This window comes from Arachis ipaensis, chromosome B8, assembly GCF_059453495.1.
Source record: "Arachis ipaensis isolate K30076 ecotype BB chromosome B8, ASM5945349v1, whole genome shotgun sequence".
Taxonomy (NCBI): Eukaryota; Viridiplantae; Streptophyta; class Magnoliopsida; order Fabales; family Fabaceae; genus Arachis; species Arachis ipaensis.
Genome location: NC_142443.1, coordinates 22554542 through 22573509, shown reverse-complemented (window position 1 = coordinate 22573509; position 18968 = coordinate 22554542). Strand labels below are relative to the sequence as shown.

Sequence of the window (18968 nt, the reverse complement as noted above, 5' to 3'; positions counted from 1 at the left end):
GGTCATGAGGCACATGTAAATAGATAATGGTAAGAAAAATGTTATAATGAAAACAAAAACTAAAAGGTTCAACAAATAACTAAAACTACAGATAAACCTAAATGTTGAGCAAATAAATCTAAAGAACAAAATTTTCTTAACTATTGAATTTACCCGAGGGAAGAAGTGATTTAGATATGAATGTTGGGACTTGCCTTAAATTAAATATAATTGAGAAGTCAATAATACCTCTATTTTTTTATAAATGTTTATCTTAATTGTGACATACTATAACAATGTAACGATTTTAGTATAATACGTATATATTAAATTATTGTTTAACGATAACTGTATATGAAATAAATAAATAACTTATAAGTATTTCAATTTTATTAGTATTATTCTATAGGACCTTTTTTTAATGTTTGGTATCTTAAATTTGTTTTTATGATGATAAAATTTGACTCAACAAAAAAGTATGGAGAATAAGTATATATTTAATAGTTACACACGTAGTCAGCTAAGTCATCTATGAAAATGCATCTTCTAACAAATCGTTAACTACTCAAAGTTTAACGAAATGGATATTAATATATTAAAGTGATAAACAAAAATGATAGCTACGCTAATGGTGAGGTGGAAATTGATTGCGGTTGGAGTTAATAGAAGAGGACAACCGGTCAAATCGGCAGTGAATGATGCAAACCCGGATAAGCTCAGTGATGCTGGTCGACCTAACTGCCACGAGGTTAAAATGATTTGGGGAAGCTGCGGGGAGGGTGACGAAGCCCATTTGTAACACCCTCACTACCAGAATGTCACGCTTCTGGCTGCGCCACTCTGATAGCAAGGAGTATTACGACTACTTTATATACTAAATATTAACATAGGAGCCTGTGACTCAATACCGTATCGCTGATTTCTTTGAAAACTGGAAATAAATACTTTATCTTAAGAAAAATACAAGCAGGCATAGATTCATATACAAGACTCCTTACATAAAATCTTATAATATAATATACATATAAAACATACAACTCATATCCCTCTTACAAACTTGTAATAACAAAGACGAGGGACGAAAATAATCTAATTAATACAACAACATATAAATCAAACGCAATATAATTCTTCATAATGCTTCATCCGGTTCTTGAAAAGGTAAAGCTGTAGGGGGGTGAGAACCTAATCACATGGTCTCACCACGGAGTTTCAAAGTTGTCATAAGAAGATATCTAATAAGAAAACTGTTTTCAAGCTCAGTGATTATCATTGTCTTATGAATCTTTTTAAAACCAATAGGTAATCGTTCAAAACCTTTTCGAAGAAACAATGTTTAATATTTCAGAAATCCGAAACCTTTCCTTTCTAAATCAAAAATCAACCACGCAATCAAACAATCCAATCATTAATTCAGCACCAAAGTTCATTCTCAAATGTAGCACGCCAGGACAAACACAGGCAAGACAGACAAGGAAGGCACATGTTTAGGTAGCAGTTACAGCAAATAGTTCAAGTAGCAGTTAATAACAGTTTAGCAATTAGGCAAACCAAAACAAGTTCAAACCCAAGCAAAGCATACAAATGCATATGATGCATGCCTGTCCTATGACTGATGAGGCTCATCTGTTGGTTATCCAGCCAACCCGACAAGTCTGAGTTGTCCTTAGACTGTCCCCCGACGTGCATCCCCAAGAGTCTATGCATAGCTTTTTCTCAAATAATCAATATTGCTCAATAGGGGTAACATTCCCGGGAATTTATATAGTGCCCGGTCACACTTACGTCGTAGGGTCAACAGAGTATCGAGTTTTCAACCTGGTACACGTGGTGGCAATGGTACTTTATCCAGGGAACCTCGTATCTCAGATAATTCAAATTCATAAGCCATGTGAATAATTCAAAGTTCATATCTCAACATTCTCAACATTCTCAACATCATAATCATTCATCAATCCAAATCTCATTTCCAAATTCATTTCAAAACCATATTTCAAAGAAAATCCTCATTATTCTTCTTTCCATTCCATCCATTAACAAATCCCAATTCAAAACATAATTCTTTCTCTGATAAATAAATCAATCTTAAAACATATAATGTTTAAGAACAAATCTTTTTAACTAATTACTTCAAATAAAACTTCTAATTTTATAAAATTTCGGCAGCATCTCCTCTAAAACTCGGATACTGCCACCCTTTTCGGGTCTCATCCAAACATTTCTCAAACTTTTTCTCAACCATTTCCAAATCTCAAACATTTTCCAGAGTTGAACCAGTTCCAATATCAATTTATTTTCAAATCAAACCAATTCCAACAATAAAACTCTTTTTAAAATCAAATCAGCTCACATATTAAATCTTTTATAAAATCAGACCAACTCAAAATCAAATCGCTCCTAGAATCAATTTATTTTCATATCTTAAATTATTTCCAAAATTGATTCGTTTATATTATTAAGTAAACTCTAAAACCAAGAAAATCCATCTTTTATAATAATCAAGTATATAACATATCAAATCGGTTTTTACCAACAACCATACACCACTCACGCAATCAAGCACCCAATAATCCAATCCAACAAACCATCACATCCACAAGACAAATATAATCACAGAAGTATATCTTTTTGCGTTAATATCTATTTATCACAACTCTGTAATGTAAAATAAATTTTAAGAAAAACCCTTACCTCAGTTAGCTGAGTCCACGTAACTTATCGTGATAATTCCCTTTTCGTTCAATTCATGACGACAGTGACAACAATAACCCCCACAGAAACAACAACAGCCTCGACGCCTCTTATAACAACCATGTCAATACGAATTGCAATGACAGTGACTGAAACAGTTTCAAGAAACCGAAGACAAGGACATATATCAAAAATTGAATAAAAACAAGCATATGACAACAATAATTATAAGGGTTCTAGATGGAAAACTCACTGCAACTACAGAAAAATAGAGTGGTGAAGCCACAAGAAGTAGAAATCAAACTAGGAAATCCGTTTTGGCAGTGGTAGCATTAATCTAAGTGATTAAGGCAACAAAGAGCATTATTCTGAGTGATTAAGGCAGTAGAGATACCAACAATAATCAGAACAGTAGAACAGAATAGAAGTGGAACAAGTTTCAAGAAAAGCAAGAGACAGGGTTACCGGTGAATCTGGCCCGGTTCGGCAACAGCATAGGCAAGGCTTCTCTTTAGCGGTGGGATGCGGCGGTGGCAACCATGGCGACAGCCAGGCGTGGCGGTGGCTGAAGCTTCATCGACGGTGACTTGGCAATGGCCTGAACGGCGACGGCAAGGGATGAACGGCAGCGACTGAGCGACATTGGCTCTGACGGCGCATAGGTCTCCTTCCTGCTCTTCTCTTTAATCACGTCACTCCCTCTCTCCACAGCGGTGTCACAACAGCAGTGATGGGCTTCAGCGGTGGCGAATCGCTGGCGACGGAAGACTAGCAGTGGCGAACGGCTTCTGCTCGGCGGGCTTGACGGCGTCTGGTACAGTGGCGACATCTCCCCTTTCTCCATCGTGGGATCTTTCATTCCTCTCTCACTCTCCCTCAGCTGACCCACTCGACAATGACGGCGACGCGGGTTCATAACGGCAACGCCTCTCCTTCGACACGGCTGGACGACGACGCGACACGGCGCGGCGAGCGGTGGCAAGGCAGCAGCACAGTCTTCTCTCTCTTATCCTTCTTTAGCTCTCCCTCTCACTCTTCTCTGTGCGACCTGACGGCGCGGCGGCAGTGACGCCCGCCGGTGCCGCCCTCACTCTTCTTTCCCCTTCTCCCGCAGATCCCTCTCCTCTCTTCCCTTTTTTTTTCTTTCCTTCTTTCTTTTTTATTTCTTTTCCTGTCGGGTGTGTGTATTTGGTTGGACAAAGGGGGGTTTCAGCTGCTGTAGGCGTTGGTGAGGGCTAATGGCGGCTAGGGTTTCATTAGGAGTAAGGGAGAAAGTGTAATTTAATTGGGATTAGGGTTTGTGTATAAAATTAAGATTTTGGATTTAATAATAGTAGAGTAATTTTAATAAAATTGGGGCATGGAGTATAAATTTTGAAATCTAATTAAATTTCTAAAATTATTTTAAAATATTATTTATGGTATAAAAATACTAATTAATTCTCAATAAATTATTCTAATTAAAAATTTATGGTAATATAATTAATTTTCTTTATCTTTAACTTAAAGTATTAAATTATATAAATTAAATTATCTAAAATCAAATCATATAAAATGCTTATTATTTCATAACAACCAATTTTATAATTTAAATATAGAAAATAATTCAATAATTATAAAATTAGACAAAATTCTAATTTAAATAGCCAAACCTCATTATTTCTCAAATTTCTAGAACTTAAACCATGAATTGGAAAATAATCCATAAGTATAAAGTTTGGATAAAAACCTTAATTTATTTCAAATCCATTTAATTGTCTTTAATTATTTTTATTAAAAATAATTTCTGAAATTAAAACTATAAATAAATATATAACTTGAGATTGATTCAAAATAGAACTTTTCAAAAGTCTTGGATCTTACACCATTCGCTCGACAGACACATTGTCCCCTAAACACAAAGAAGGCTGTTATTAAGTAAATATATATCCACATTATGAAGCATATCCTTGTGTGTCCGCAAAAAGTTTTCTTATACGTAATATATTTTAATTTTACTTATAAACTCAGTCGTTATTAGATTAATAATATTTTCAGGTGACAATACTTATATGCTCGCTTCAACTTCTCAAAATTATACAATATGCATTCATAGATATTTTGTTGTTATTAACTTGTACCATAAATTCACAGAAATTTATTAAAATAACACCACAAAAAACCCTTAACCCTAAACTCTTAACATAACACCCGAAATGCTAAATCCTAAACACGAAACTCATAATAGTAGGGACTGTAACAGGACAAAACCTATATGGGTTTAGCGTTCAGCGTTTAGTTGTTACGAATACTTGCTGAAATCGGACCGGATAGGTTCGGTGGGACGGAGAAACCGAAGTACCAGACCGTATGCCGGTTCGGTCTGATGGTTTGACTTTATGGGCCAAGGAACCAATACAAACTGGTGAAATCCAAAATGAACCATTTGAAACTGGTCAAATTCGATAAAGATCGGTTGGAAGATCCGGTTGAGATGACAAAAATGTCATGTAAACAAAAGAGACGGGGTTCAAATCCCCTTCTTAACGGAAACAAATTGTAGTCACCATCACCAGGCTGTCTGGCTTGTTATTAATATATATGCCAATTAAAAATGCATAGAGAGTTCCTTTAGAAAATAATTTACCTTTATATGTTTTATCTTTATTTAAATTATAGATTAACTCATTCTTAACTTAATTATACTTCTTATTTAACAATAAGTATAAGCTCACTTACTCTGTTGTCATGGTTATATAACACCTATTAATATTTATTTTCGACACATAGTTGTAGGATATAATAGTATAACAAGTATACACTAATAGTGAAAAACCGGTTGAATCAATAGCTCAGTGAAACAATAAAAAATACCGGTTTGATCACCGGTTGCGATTACAACAACGACGACTTTAGGACTCACGGTTAACGGATCGGAGTCTGTCATAGCCTCAACGTGGGGTTCCCAGGTCCTTTCCTCCGTTGGAAATTTGTCTAGGGAGTGTCCATCGTTGATGTTGTTTCCTACTGATTTTGGCTGTTGCCGTAACTGCCACAATTATGATTATTTTAATTTCTCAGATTCAAGATTTCGTGACCCAAATGCTCACCGTTTTTGAAAAACGAATACCACGCGTGATCTTAGTCGCAACAAAATTCCGGTTCCTTTTCCATTCTTACTCTCCTGTCGCCCGTCCTCGTGCTACATTAAACTTGTATGTTATACGGTATGTTACTCATTGTATAAACCGAAGTCTACCATATAGTATTCGCTTACTGTAATTGTAATAATTTATGTTCTTCAAAATTAAGAGACTCCCTATCTCCTTTGTTTGTATTGTTCGCACTTAATGAGATTATCCTGTTTCCTCCGATATTAATGTGACACACAAAATGAAATTAACAAAATAACATCGGGGAGATGATAGTAAATAAATTTTAAAGAAATAGATCATATCTGTGCTTCAATATTTATATTTTTTTATTATTATTTCACTATCATTAAGTTTTGAAAAATTTATTGTTATTTTCCAATTTATTTTTCATTGGTCACCGCTTATGTATGTAGTCTAAAATTTGAGTTGTTATCTTTTTCCACCTATGCAGCTTATGTAACTTCTCGAAAATTATTTTTTGCGATTTTGCATGATTATCGCCGTTGCAAGTAGTTATTCTCATTATGCATGTTAGTAATATTCTTATCGTTAATATAATTAACTTAATGCTGAATATTTTTATTATTATTAGTATTATTATTATGGTGGTTACTGATAAACCACTATTTTTATGGTTTATCTTGTGTTCAATTGAGTGGATTTTATCAATCTTTTATACACTTATTCATACAAAATGCATGGCTTTACAATTTCCTTCCTAATCTTATGCTATGATTGAAAACATGTTTCTTGAGCCTTTAAATTACTATGTTTAATCCTCTCTTATTACCATTCGATGCTTTGATATGTGTGTTAAGTGTTTTTAGAGATTATAGGGCAGGAATGACTTAGAGGATGGAAATGAAGCATGCAAAACTGGAAGAAATACAAGAAACTGAAGGAACTGCTAAAGCTGTCCAACTTGACCTTCTGATACTAAATCGATCATAACTTGAGCTACAGAGGTCCAAATGACGCGGTTTCAGTTGCGTTCAAAAGATAACGTCTAGGGCTTCGCAACGATATATAATTTGCCATAGTTTCCTCGAAGTCAGGCGATGCGAACGCATGGATCACGCGGACGCGTGACCTGGCAAAAACCCAATCCATGCTAACGCGTGGACGACGCTTCCGCATAACTTTGCCGCGACCTGTACGTACCAGAAATTGCTGGGGGCGATTTCTGGGCTGTTTTTGACCCAGTTTTCGGCCTAGAAAACATAGATTAGAGGCTATAAAGTGGGAAAATCAATCCATTCATTGAACAACTCATACAACAACGAATACAACTTTCATATACATAATTTTAGGTTTTTAGATGTAGTTTTTAGAGAGAGAGACTCTCTCCTCTCTCTTAGGATTTAGGATTAAGATTAGGATTTGGGATTTCTATTATGATTAGGCTACTTCTCTTCAATTACAGGTTCAATGTTCCTTTAATTTATGTTTTTCTTCTACTTTTAATTATTCTAATGCTTTTACTTGTTAATTACTTATGTTGCCAAATTGGCTTATGAACCCTTCATGTTAGGATTTTCTTAATTAATATAATTTGAGGTATTTCAGATTTATGATTGTTTTACTCTACTTATAATGCTTTCAATTTAATTTAAGATTTATTCCCTTTTTGCTTTGGTTAAGTAATTGGTAACACTTGAGTTGTCAAACTCAGCAGTCGATTAGAAATTGTGAATTGCTGATTGATTTGGATCCCTCTAAAACTAGTCTTTCCATAGGAGTTGACTATGACTTGAGGAATCAAGTTAATTAGTCCACTTGACTTTCCTTTATTTAGTAAGGGTTAACTAAGTGGGAGCAATAACAATTCTCATCACACCTGATAAGGATAACTGGGATAGGATTTCCAATTCTTATACCTTGCCAAGAGATTTTTTTAATTATTAATTAATTTATTTTTCTTGCCATTTAAATTACTTATTTCCTATTCCAAAAACCCAAAATTCTACCTTTTCCATAACCAATAATAAATACACCTCCCTGCAATTCCTTGAGAAGATGACCCGAGGTTTAAATACTTCGGTTATAAATTTTATTGGGTTTTGTTACTTGTGACAACCAAATTTTTATACGAAAGGATTCTCTGTTGGTTTAGAAACTATACTTACAACGTGATTATTTTTATAATAATTCTCTACTGACAGAAATCTTGTTCGTCAAAATGGCACCGTTGCCGGGGAATTGTAAACGTGTGCCTTATTATTGGTTACTGTAAATATTTTCTTTTTCTTGTTTATTTGCTTTTATTTTTGTTTTTATTTTCTTTAGCTACTATGAATTCTCACCCCTCTGGCTTTAAGTTTGGTTCCAATGTTGTTGTAAGGAATGAAAGCTATAACAGGAACATGCATCAGGGTCAAAACAATCAAAGATGGAAGGAGCCACGAGGATCTGATCAACCCTTTCGGCAGCAACACCTTCCAAGATACCATGGACAACAACCATTCTACAATGCATACCAAGACAATAGTTATGGTAGAACCTTTCATGACAACCAACCTTCACCAGATTACTATGGTCAAGAGCCATTCCGAGGTGCATACCAAGATGATAGATATGATGGACCCCCTTGTAGTTACCAGCAAGCTCCATCATATGCCAATGAACCACCTCCTCAAGATAGCTTTGAACCACCATACTCACAAGCCACCCATAACCATTCACCTCTATATGACCCTAACCCCTATCCACCCCAATTCTAATCCAATTACTCCCAAGAACCATCACTTCTATATGCACCATGTCCATATCCATCGACCCAAGAATCACAGGCTCGCCTTAAGGAAACAGTAGATCAATTTCATGCAACCCTTCATCAACTGGAGCAAGCAATAAATCGATTACCTTCCAGATGTTTGGACACTCAAGGAACCCCCATGGCTTCATGTGGAGAATCTAATGAAGAACGTAACATGAAGGAGACACTAGAAACTCCAGTGAATAGTAAGGAGCATGACTTTGTACTGGAACAAGTGGAGGAAGCCGGAATTATTGAAGAGGAAGAAGTGGTCGAAGACTTAGGAGATGCGGAACGTCCATGGGAAAGCCCAGTCATAGAGCCCCCTTCTAAGGAGTTTGAATTTGATGTTGAGGAGGGTGTACAACCTCCAAGGCATATCGTGGTTGAAGACTTTGAAGGGGTTGATCAAGAGATGGATTCAATCATTGATGAATTCTTATCTACATTTGAATCCTTTCCCATTGGACTTGTCATGGAGATTAAAGAAGAAGAAGCACAACCTCCCATGCCCTTGGTAAGTAATGAAGAAGAGATTGAATTGGAAGAAAGCTACCAAGAGGAAGAGTGATAAATCCATATTTTATGATATATTTTGTGCTCCATTTAAGTGATTTATTCAACCCTTCACCCACTTATTCGTGTAATTTGCACAATTTACTTTCCCTTCCTTATTATGTGATATATGTGAAAAACATGTTTTAATTATCTTAATTACCTTTTATTACCATTCGATGCCGTGAGTTGTGTGTTGAGTAGTTTCAGATCTTCTAAGGCAGGAATGACTTGAAGGATGGAAAGAAAACGTACAAAAATGGAAGGAAAGCACAAAATGGAGTTTTTGAAGAAACTGGCAGCGACGCGAACGCATGGACAATGCGGCCGCATGCCCAGCGCGAAAAGGCAGCGACGCGAACGCGAACGCGTGGCTGACGCGGACGCGCGCCTTGAGCAGAACACAGATGACGCTTACGCGTGACCGACGCGAACGCACGACAAGGAAAACTCCCAGGTGACGCGACCGTGTGACCCACGCGGACGCGTGACAGATGCCATGCACCAGAAACTGTAGAAAATGCCTCCAGTGATTTCTGAAGCCCTTTTTGGCCCAGATCCAAGTTCAGAAAGCACAGATTAAAGGTTATAAAGTGGGGGAATGCATCCAAAAAAAGGGAGGCCTTCAATTATTCACTTTTCATAGTTCAGATGTAGTTTCTAGAGAGAGAGGTTCTCTCCTCTCTCTTAGGTTTTAGGATTAGGATTCCTCTTAAAGGATTTAGGATTTCAACTCTTCATCAGGTTCAATATTTCTTTTACTTTATATTTCTCTTTTACTTTCAGATACTTTAATGCTATCCTTTAATTATTTATGTTGCCAGATTGACTTATGAACTCTTTATGTTTAGATTGATTTTCTCTTATTAATGCAATTGAGGTATTTCAGATCTGTGATTCTTATTTAGCTTTTTGTATTATTGGCTTTAATTGATTAACTGGAAGCTCTTGAGTTATCAACTATCCGTGATTGGTTGTTATGTCGACTAAATTGACTGGAATTTCACTAACTCTAGTCTTTCCTTAGGAGTTGGCTAGGACTTAGGAAATCTAACTAATTAGTTCACTTGACTTTCCCTTGCCTTCATAAGGGTTAACTAAGTGGGATTAACTTTCATTCTCATAGGAGTAACTAGAATAAGACTTCCGAATTTTCACATCTTGCCAAGAGTTTATTTTACAGTTATTTATTTATTTTACTTGTCATTTAAATTACTTGTTCCTTACTTTCAAAACCCCCAATTTACAAAACTCATAACCAATAATAAGAACATACCTCCCTGCAGTTTCTTGAGAAGATGACCCGAGGTTTAATTACTTCGGTTATCAATTTTAAAAGGGGTTTGTTACTTGTGACAACCAAAACATTTGTACGAAAGGATTTTCTGTTGGTTTAGAAGCTATACTTACAACGGGATCATATTGTTACATTTCTTTACCGATAGAAAAACCGATCGTCAAAATGGCGCCGTTGCCGGGGAACTGCAAACGTGTGCCTTATTATTGGTTATTGTAAATATTTTTCCCTTTTATTTATTTATTTGTTTTTGTTTTCTCCTTTTTATTTCCATTAGCTACTATGAATTCTCACCCCTCTCGCTTTGAGTTTGGTTCTAATATTGTTGAAGGGAACGAAAGCTATAGCTGGAACATGCATCAAGGTCAGAGCAATCAAAGATGGATGGAGCCAAGAGAACCTGATCAACCCTTTAGGTAACAACACCCTCCAAGTTATCATGGACGAGGACCACTTTACAATGCATACCAAGCTAATAAACGTGGTGGACCACCTTGTAATTACCAACAAGCCCCACCCTGTGCTTATAAACCATCCTCTCAACGTAGATTTGAACCACCACACGCACAAGTTCCTTTTCACCATTCACCATCGTATGACCCTTATCCACCACAATCCCAATCCAATTACTCCCAAGAACCACCACATTTTTATTTTGAACCCTCTCCTCCAACCAATGAAACCTCATACCCATCCCAACCTCCAATGAATGACAAACTTCGTGTTCTTCTTCAAGGGCAAGCAAAGATAGAAAAGGGCGTACTGGAACTCACTACTGCCTTAACTGAGGTAGTAAATATAATAGCTTCCCGACATCGGAGCACCCAAAGTACTCCCATGGTTACATGTGGAGAATCAAAAGAAAAGCGAAGCATGAAGGAGACACTAGAGACCTCGGTCGACAATGAGGAGCATGACTTTGTACTGGAAGGAGTAGAGGAAGCCATGATAGTTGTAGAGGAAGAAGTGGTTGAAGATTTAGGAGACGCTGAACCTTCATGGGAATCAAGAAATGTAAAGGATTCCGCTGAGAAGTTAGAATTGGATGCCAAGGAGGATAGTGCACAACCTCCACAGCATATACCTTGTGAAAAATTGGACGAAATAGACCAAGAAGTTGATTCCATGGGCAGTGATAATCTTGAATCAAGCTCTCCTAGTTACGAACTCACATCCGCAACTGAGTTCCTTGAGCCTGAAGAACCTTACCCAAGTGAATACGAAGATGACGTCGAGGTAGATTTCTCTCAACCTCCAACGTATGACTTGAGTGATGAGGAAGACATAGAAGACTTTGATCAGGACACAGTTGTAGTTGAAGAATTTTGCAAAGAAGTGGAGGAATTCATAGAAGAATGCAAGGGAGTAGAACTTACAGAACCACTGGAAACACCTATCCCAAGGCCATTACCACCCAATACAAGCTTCAAGTGGGTACAATCCTTAACCTTTATCTTTACTTTTCCACTTGAATATGGTTTGCTTGAAACAGATGGCTAACTTAGAGCTCTCTGCGGCTTTAAGAGTAAGAGAAAAATGACTCGTACTCGGAGCTGGTGTGCAAGATTCAATAAGGTTCCACGCTTCAATTCGAAGTGCATGGATTAGTACCAAGTTTAATTGAATGGGTTTCGGAAGACGTTTGGTAAGAATACAATTTCTAAACTGCCCGGATGGAAGAATATAGATCAAGCCAAAGGCGGATTTAAAAACAAAGTTTGGGACCCTGAAAAATATTCTGACATTCGTCACCCCGGGAGCCTGAGAATCTGTTTGAAGCTGCTCAGAAGCTTTACATGCCTAGTTTGGGACTCCGGAGGTTGTTGACATTCCAAACATTGGTGGAGATTTCTAGATGAATTTAAGCATAAGCCACCATAACAGGAAGCTCATCAAACGTCCAATTTAAGGACTTTAACTAAAAGTGCTAGGTGGGAGACAACCCACTATAGTATGGTCATTTCTTTTTCAATTATTTCGTGTTGTTTATCTTTCTATTATATTATTTCTTTTTATTTTTATTGAACCTGAATATTATTCGTAGCATTTTCATTAGCATTGCATACTGCATTATTGCATAAAAAAAAGGGAAGGCGTGCAACGCGACCGCGTTGCTAACGAGTTCGCGTCAGCTGCGAAAAAATACATCCCATGCGTCCGCGTCAACCACGCGAACGCGTGATCTAGAAATCGGCGTAAAAATCCAACGCCCAGAAATCTGGGCTAGAATCGTGCGACTGGTGTGCGTTTAGCACAAAACGGCCCACGCGTCCGCGTCGCGTGGATTGCATAACACCCTAAATGGAGACAGAGAATTGCGCTGAAACGACACTGGAATTGTGTGTTTAGCACAATATTCAGCGACGCGGTCGCATGCCTCACGCAACCGTGTCATCCATCTTTTACCTATTCCATGCGATCGCGTCAACCACGCGACCGCGTCAACCCCATCTCACCCTAGCCACGCGATCGCGTGCCCCATGCGTTCGCGTGGATTCAAATTCACTAACCCCTAGTGACGCGAAACCCTACCCCCATCGCACCCCCATTCTCCCCCCCAACCCCCCTCTGCTCCCTCTCTGCTCCCTACTCCAACACCACCACCCCAACCACCTCCGACCGCCGCACCATCACCAACCACCCAGAACCACCACGCTGCCCACCCCCTCCTTCCTCCTTCTTCCCCCCTTCTCTTCCCTTTTCTTTTCCCCCTCCGCCACTGCCCCCACCACGACCGAACCACCACCGCCCGTGGCCAGCCACCGCCACCGAGCCATCACCATTACCCCAACCCGAAACCCCTACCACCAAACAGCCATCACCGCCGTGCCAACCGCCCTTCACCGCCGCGTCCGCACCACCACCATCACACCCCCACCATCTCTCTGCTCCCTACCTTAGTTCATACGCCTACCAGGTTCCGCCGAACGCCATTTTTCCTTCATTCGTAGTTAGTTGCACATTTTTCATTTTATGTTCAAACCTAGGATAGTTAGAGATGCATGTTGTAGTGGATTCTAAGTGGTTAGGTAGCTAGGATGTGGTTAGTGGATTTAGGCCTGATAATTGCGCTGTACTTGTTGCTTGCTTTACCTATTCTGCAATTCTGTTCTGCCTGTGATGTTAGTATTGTTCATATGATGTTCTTACTTCTCATGCTGCTATTGAGACTGCTCTTTTATGTTCATATTATTTGCAGCTTTATGAACTGTCCTGCTTGCTGTTTATTACCCGGGAACATCCAATTTTAGCCGGAATGCTGCCCAATTTTCTGCAAATTGTTTCCTTCTCAATCATGTATTGGTTTTGGCAATTTTAACTTTTGCATTCCTTAGCTTTTACCAAACCAATTCATGAATGCACGGGCTAGCATTCTTATTCCTTTTGTTTTCCCGGTTAATAACTCTTATTATTGATGATTAGATTTCAATTTTTGCTATTTCTGTATCTATATGAATCACCAACAACCTGATTTCCTTGCTTGAATATGAGTCAACTGTTGCTTAAAATTGTGAAATTCTTGTTACTTAGAAAACCAATCATCATGCCACTTACTTTAAACTTTCCTTCTCCTAACGCACTGATTTCCACTTTCTAACCTCTCTTTCAATTTTAACCACTTTTAACTTTCTAACTCCCACCTCTGCTTTTTGACTAACTCTTTCAACTTTTTAACTCATGGCATGATTATTGTTTCTCCTAATTAACAAGTATTCTGCTCATAATATATTTTGGATTGTGATTTCTCATCTCAGATTTTTTTAACTCCGACACAATCCAAAATATACATTTATTTAACTCATTTCATTATTCTACTGCCCTTTTGCCACTATGTGATTATATTACTGTTATTCTATTTGCCTACTTATTTTTCTGCTTTTGTTCTTCAATTATATCCTGGAATTTCTGTTTTTCAGGATGTCGGACTCTCAGCGCAAAGGCAAAGGCAAAGCCACCACTGGCAAAAGAAAAAGAGGCGAACCCTCTATGTCTATCCTGGACATTCTGCATGATGACTCCTGGCGGAAAAAGCACTTTATCCCGCAGGAGAAGGCTGACCAGCTCCTCCCTGCCAATGATCCCATTCAATTTGCAAACAGATACTGTGAGCTGAAGTATCCAGTATTTGCTACCTCCAGGAACCTATACCTGGAAAGGACTCTGAAAATCTCAGAAGAACTACAGCAGTACACCTCTGATCAGATCAAATAGAGAGGCTGGTTCTTCTTGGAGAGAAACTTGACAGAGGTCAATGCTTCCTGGTTAAGAGAGTTTTTCTGTAACTATTTCAAGACTTCCCTGGATGCAGTGCACCTCAGAGGGAAACAGATACTGGTCACTGAGGAAGCCATTGAGGACATTCTACAGCTTCAGCCTAAGTCAGATAAGCCTGATGGTTACCAAAAAGCTGAAGAGGACATGCGCTTTCTGAGATTTGACTGGGATGCTATCAAGCAGAGGATAGCCCTTGATCTGACTGTCCCATGGGTCATGGGAAAGAATACAGCTATGCCTAAGGAAATCAAGCTGATGTATCTGAATGATGAAGCTCGGCTCTAGCACCAGATCTTGAGCAACTTTATTATGCCGAGTACTCATGAGACAGAGCTGCCTGCCGCTATGATCACCCTCCTCTGGTGTGTGATGGAGGGTAAGGACCTGTATCTTCCACGGTTCATCCGGTATTACATGGCCAAGGTCCATGTCAGAGGCACTCTCCCCTTCCCATATCTGATTACACAGCTCGGCCGTCAAGCTGACGTGCCTTGGGAGCTGGCTGATGAGAAGCCACCTGCTGCATACTGCAAGAAGATCGTTCCTCACAGCAGGAAGTTTCAGGCTTTGGGTTACAGACCCTCATTCCTCACCGTTTCTGATGAGACAGCCACACCATCACCTGCCCCTTCTTCATCTACTGTTGCCCCAGCTACCACCACTGCACCTCCACCCGCCTCAGAGCTCGTTTACCACCTCGTGCACCGCTTATTCCAACAGTTGGACCAGATGGAGCGCCGCAACAAGTGGCGATATGAAAGATCTGAGCATCGCAACAAGCGACGTTATGAGCACGTCAAGATGATGATCCGATCTGGCAGCGACTTCCCCTCCGAGCCTGACACAGAATCAGAGCCATCTGAGGAGGAGGCGGACGAGCATGAGGAGGAGACCCATCCACAGAGAGAGGCTGAACAGGCAGGCCCAGAGCAGGCTACACCACAACAGGAAGAGCCACACCAGATACAGACCGCCGATCCAGCAATTCCTATACAGTCAGAGCCTCCACTGTAGTAGACAGATCCTCCTACTCTCATCCAGTCTGCAGATCTTCAGACCACCACAGAGACACCAGCAGCCCATCCTTCCAGTGATGACACTCCTTCACACCCAGCTTGAGTGAGCATCGAGGATGATGCTACATTTTAAGTGTGGAGAGGTCGCCATCCCTGGCATATATTTTTGGTGAACCACTATAGACTCTTTTTATCTTATTTTGTTGTTTTATCTGTATTTTTATCTTTATTTTTATTTTTCAGTACTTATACGTTGTTCTTTTGCTGTATTTCTACTTTATTTCCGCATTTTTCACTCTAGTTCATATTTTAGCCATTTAGTTTAGTTGCAATTCTAAAGTTATTAGTTATAGAACATGTGGATTAATTAGTATAGTTTACCCTTTTAGCATATAACAGTTTGCTTTAATTGAAAATAAAAGGAAGTAAACTAGAGACTTTAATAGAATCAAAACAATCCACACACCTTGTATATATAGCATTACATGTTAGTTAGTTAACAACATTTCTTCAAGGAGGAACACTAAAACTTTAAAGTCACCCAAAAATTTTTACATTGAGAATAATAGGAACTCTTAAATTTTTACTTGCATGACATACATAACTGATATATGATTTTTGAGCTGAAGAACACATAGCCTGTGAGTTTTGAGTTTAATTGTATGGTTACATTCAAACCATAAATTTTATTCCTGTGTGTTTTGCCCTTCTTTTTCATTCTGGTGTTCTTTATTTTGTTTTAATCTATATGTCCAATTATAGAATATAGATACATACCAAGAAAGTGATTGAGGCCATCATTTGAATTTTTCCTCATTTATCCCAAATTAGCCTACCTTTTACATCACCCTTGTTAGCCCCATTGAGCTTCTAAATCCCCTTCTGTTCTATAACCACATTACTAGCCTTAAGCAGAAAAACAAAATAACAATCCTAGGTTGAATCCTTGGTTAGCTTAAGATAGATATTGTGTACAATTTAAGAGTAGGGAACTTTTATGGGAACATGGGATGATAGAAACAAAGTAGAAATTTAAAAAGAATAAGATGTTTCAAAACAAAAATTTGGGAAGCATGCTCATGTGAAATAAATAAAAACAATTACCAGGTGCATAAAAAAATTATTTAAATAAAAGGGATACAAAAATTCTCCATTTGAAAAAATAAAAAGAATCAGTGCACATGGGACAAAATAAAATGTAATGCATGAGTTTGCAATACAAAGAGGGGAAATTAAGGCAAATAGGTTAAGGAACCTTAAAACTATATAGAATATGTATGTTAGGTGAGATCTTAGACTAATCAAGGATAACCTTATACATATACCCTTACCTTTACTTTGGCCTCATTACAACCTTGAAAAAGACCTCATGATTTTTGTATGCCTATATTCTATAATTGTTGATTGGTTAGATGAAGAACAAAGTTATAGAAAGTAAGGATAAAAAGAAGAATAGAGTGATTAACCCAATAAACACTGAGTGACTAGAGAGTAAACACAAATCTAGTGAGGGTTCAATAGCTCATCACCATATATCTTTTCTTAATTGTTAATTGTCTTGCAAGTTTGTGAAATATTTTTACCCATCTCAATTGTACAAGTGCTTTAACATTATATAGGGTTTGGCTATGCATATATGATTTCTTGAAGATATGAATTAATTTAACTACATGTAAGCTTTATATACAAGTGAATAACAATTAGAATTGCATGATTCATTTAGGTAGTTGCATTTAGAATGGATCGCATTGCATGAAATTCCACCACTTTACCTTACTCTTTATCTTGGATTTAGCATGAGGACATGCTATTGTTTAAGTGTGGGGAGGTTGATAAACCCATATTTTATGATATATTTTGTGCTCCATTTAAGTGATTTATTCAACCCTTCACCCACTTATTCATGTAATTTGCACAATTTTACTTTCCCTTCCTTATTATGTGATATATGTGAAAAACATATTTTAATTATCTTAATTACCTTTTATTACCATTCGATGCCGTGAGTTGTGTGTTGAGTAGTTTCAGATCTTCTAAGGCAGGAATGACTTGAAGGATGAAAAGGAAATGTACAAAAATGGTAACAACACTCATTGCACTGCACAACGCGTCATACCTTAGTAACTGATTCCCGTGCCTATCTGTCCCACAGCTTGCTGATGCCGTCCATTCTTTGGTGTCCTTGCACCAACGCCTCAGTATCAAACCTGGTGGGATTTCTTCCATACCCTCGTACTTCATCACGTAGAATATGTGGTAGCAAGGAATACCTTCACTGTTCCATATCATGCAATCACATTCAATCTTTGGCTCGTTCGGATCGTAAAGCACCTTGCGGACCCTTCGACGGTTCTCCATGTTTGAGAACTTGTACACGGGCGTCGTGCTTATGCTGTCTTTCCCCAAAAATAATAAACTCCCAACCCTCTTTATTTGTTTCCTAACCTCTTTGAAGACTGCCTTGGTGTATATATTCGAAGGAAACAGCTCTATGTTATCAAGACCTGTCGTCAGAACGGGCGTGTAGTACGACGAATAACATTGCGCCGTGACCTCATTGTTGCAGTAATCTTTCACCACCCTATCCAAGCTGTGAACCAATTCCAGAAGGCTATTTGTCGACTTAAGGAACCCTTTGACGAATGCATTTATGCCCTCACACCTGGAAGTTGTCCTGTAGCCGGCGCAAAAAGTACCCCATAGATATGCCGTTGCCCAACTATGTCTTAGTTCATAGGTGCTTTTGACCCAGCTGTTGTTCATTAATCCTAGATTCTCCACGGCCGTCCTCCAATACTTCTCAAACTTCGCAACATCGAAGTTTGCGTAAACTGCCTTCTTGAACACCTTCCTAAATTCAAGTTCTTTCACCCTCAAGACACAGTTTTCCAAGTGCCACCGCATAGGCAATACCTGGCTAAAGGAAGCACATTCGCAATTGCTGCCCGCATGGCTTTATCCCCGTCGGTGACCACAATGGAAGGCTTCTTGTTATCCATGACATCAAGAATATTCAACAACACCCACCTATATGTACGGACATCCTCGTCCTCCAGCAATGCAAAACCAAAAATCGCCATCTGCTTGTGGTGATTTGATCCAGAGAACACAACTAGAGGCTTCTTGTACTTATTGGACCGGTATGTTGCATCAAATGCAACCACGTCACCGAACAACTGATAATCCTCCATCATCTGCCCGTCCACCCAGAATAGGCTACCAAGCCGATCCTCTACTGTTTTGGTATATCTGGCGACCGTCATCAT

The 18968-nt window shown here is 38.5% G+C and overlaps 1 pseudogene; it reads right to left on the bottom strand.

Annotated features, from left to right (window-relative positions):
* Positions 1-12997: 12997 nt before the first annotated feature.
* Positions 12998-18968, bottom strand: LOC107610705 (protein FAR-RED ELONGATED HYPOCOTYL 3-like; annotated as a pseudogene).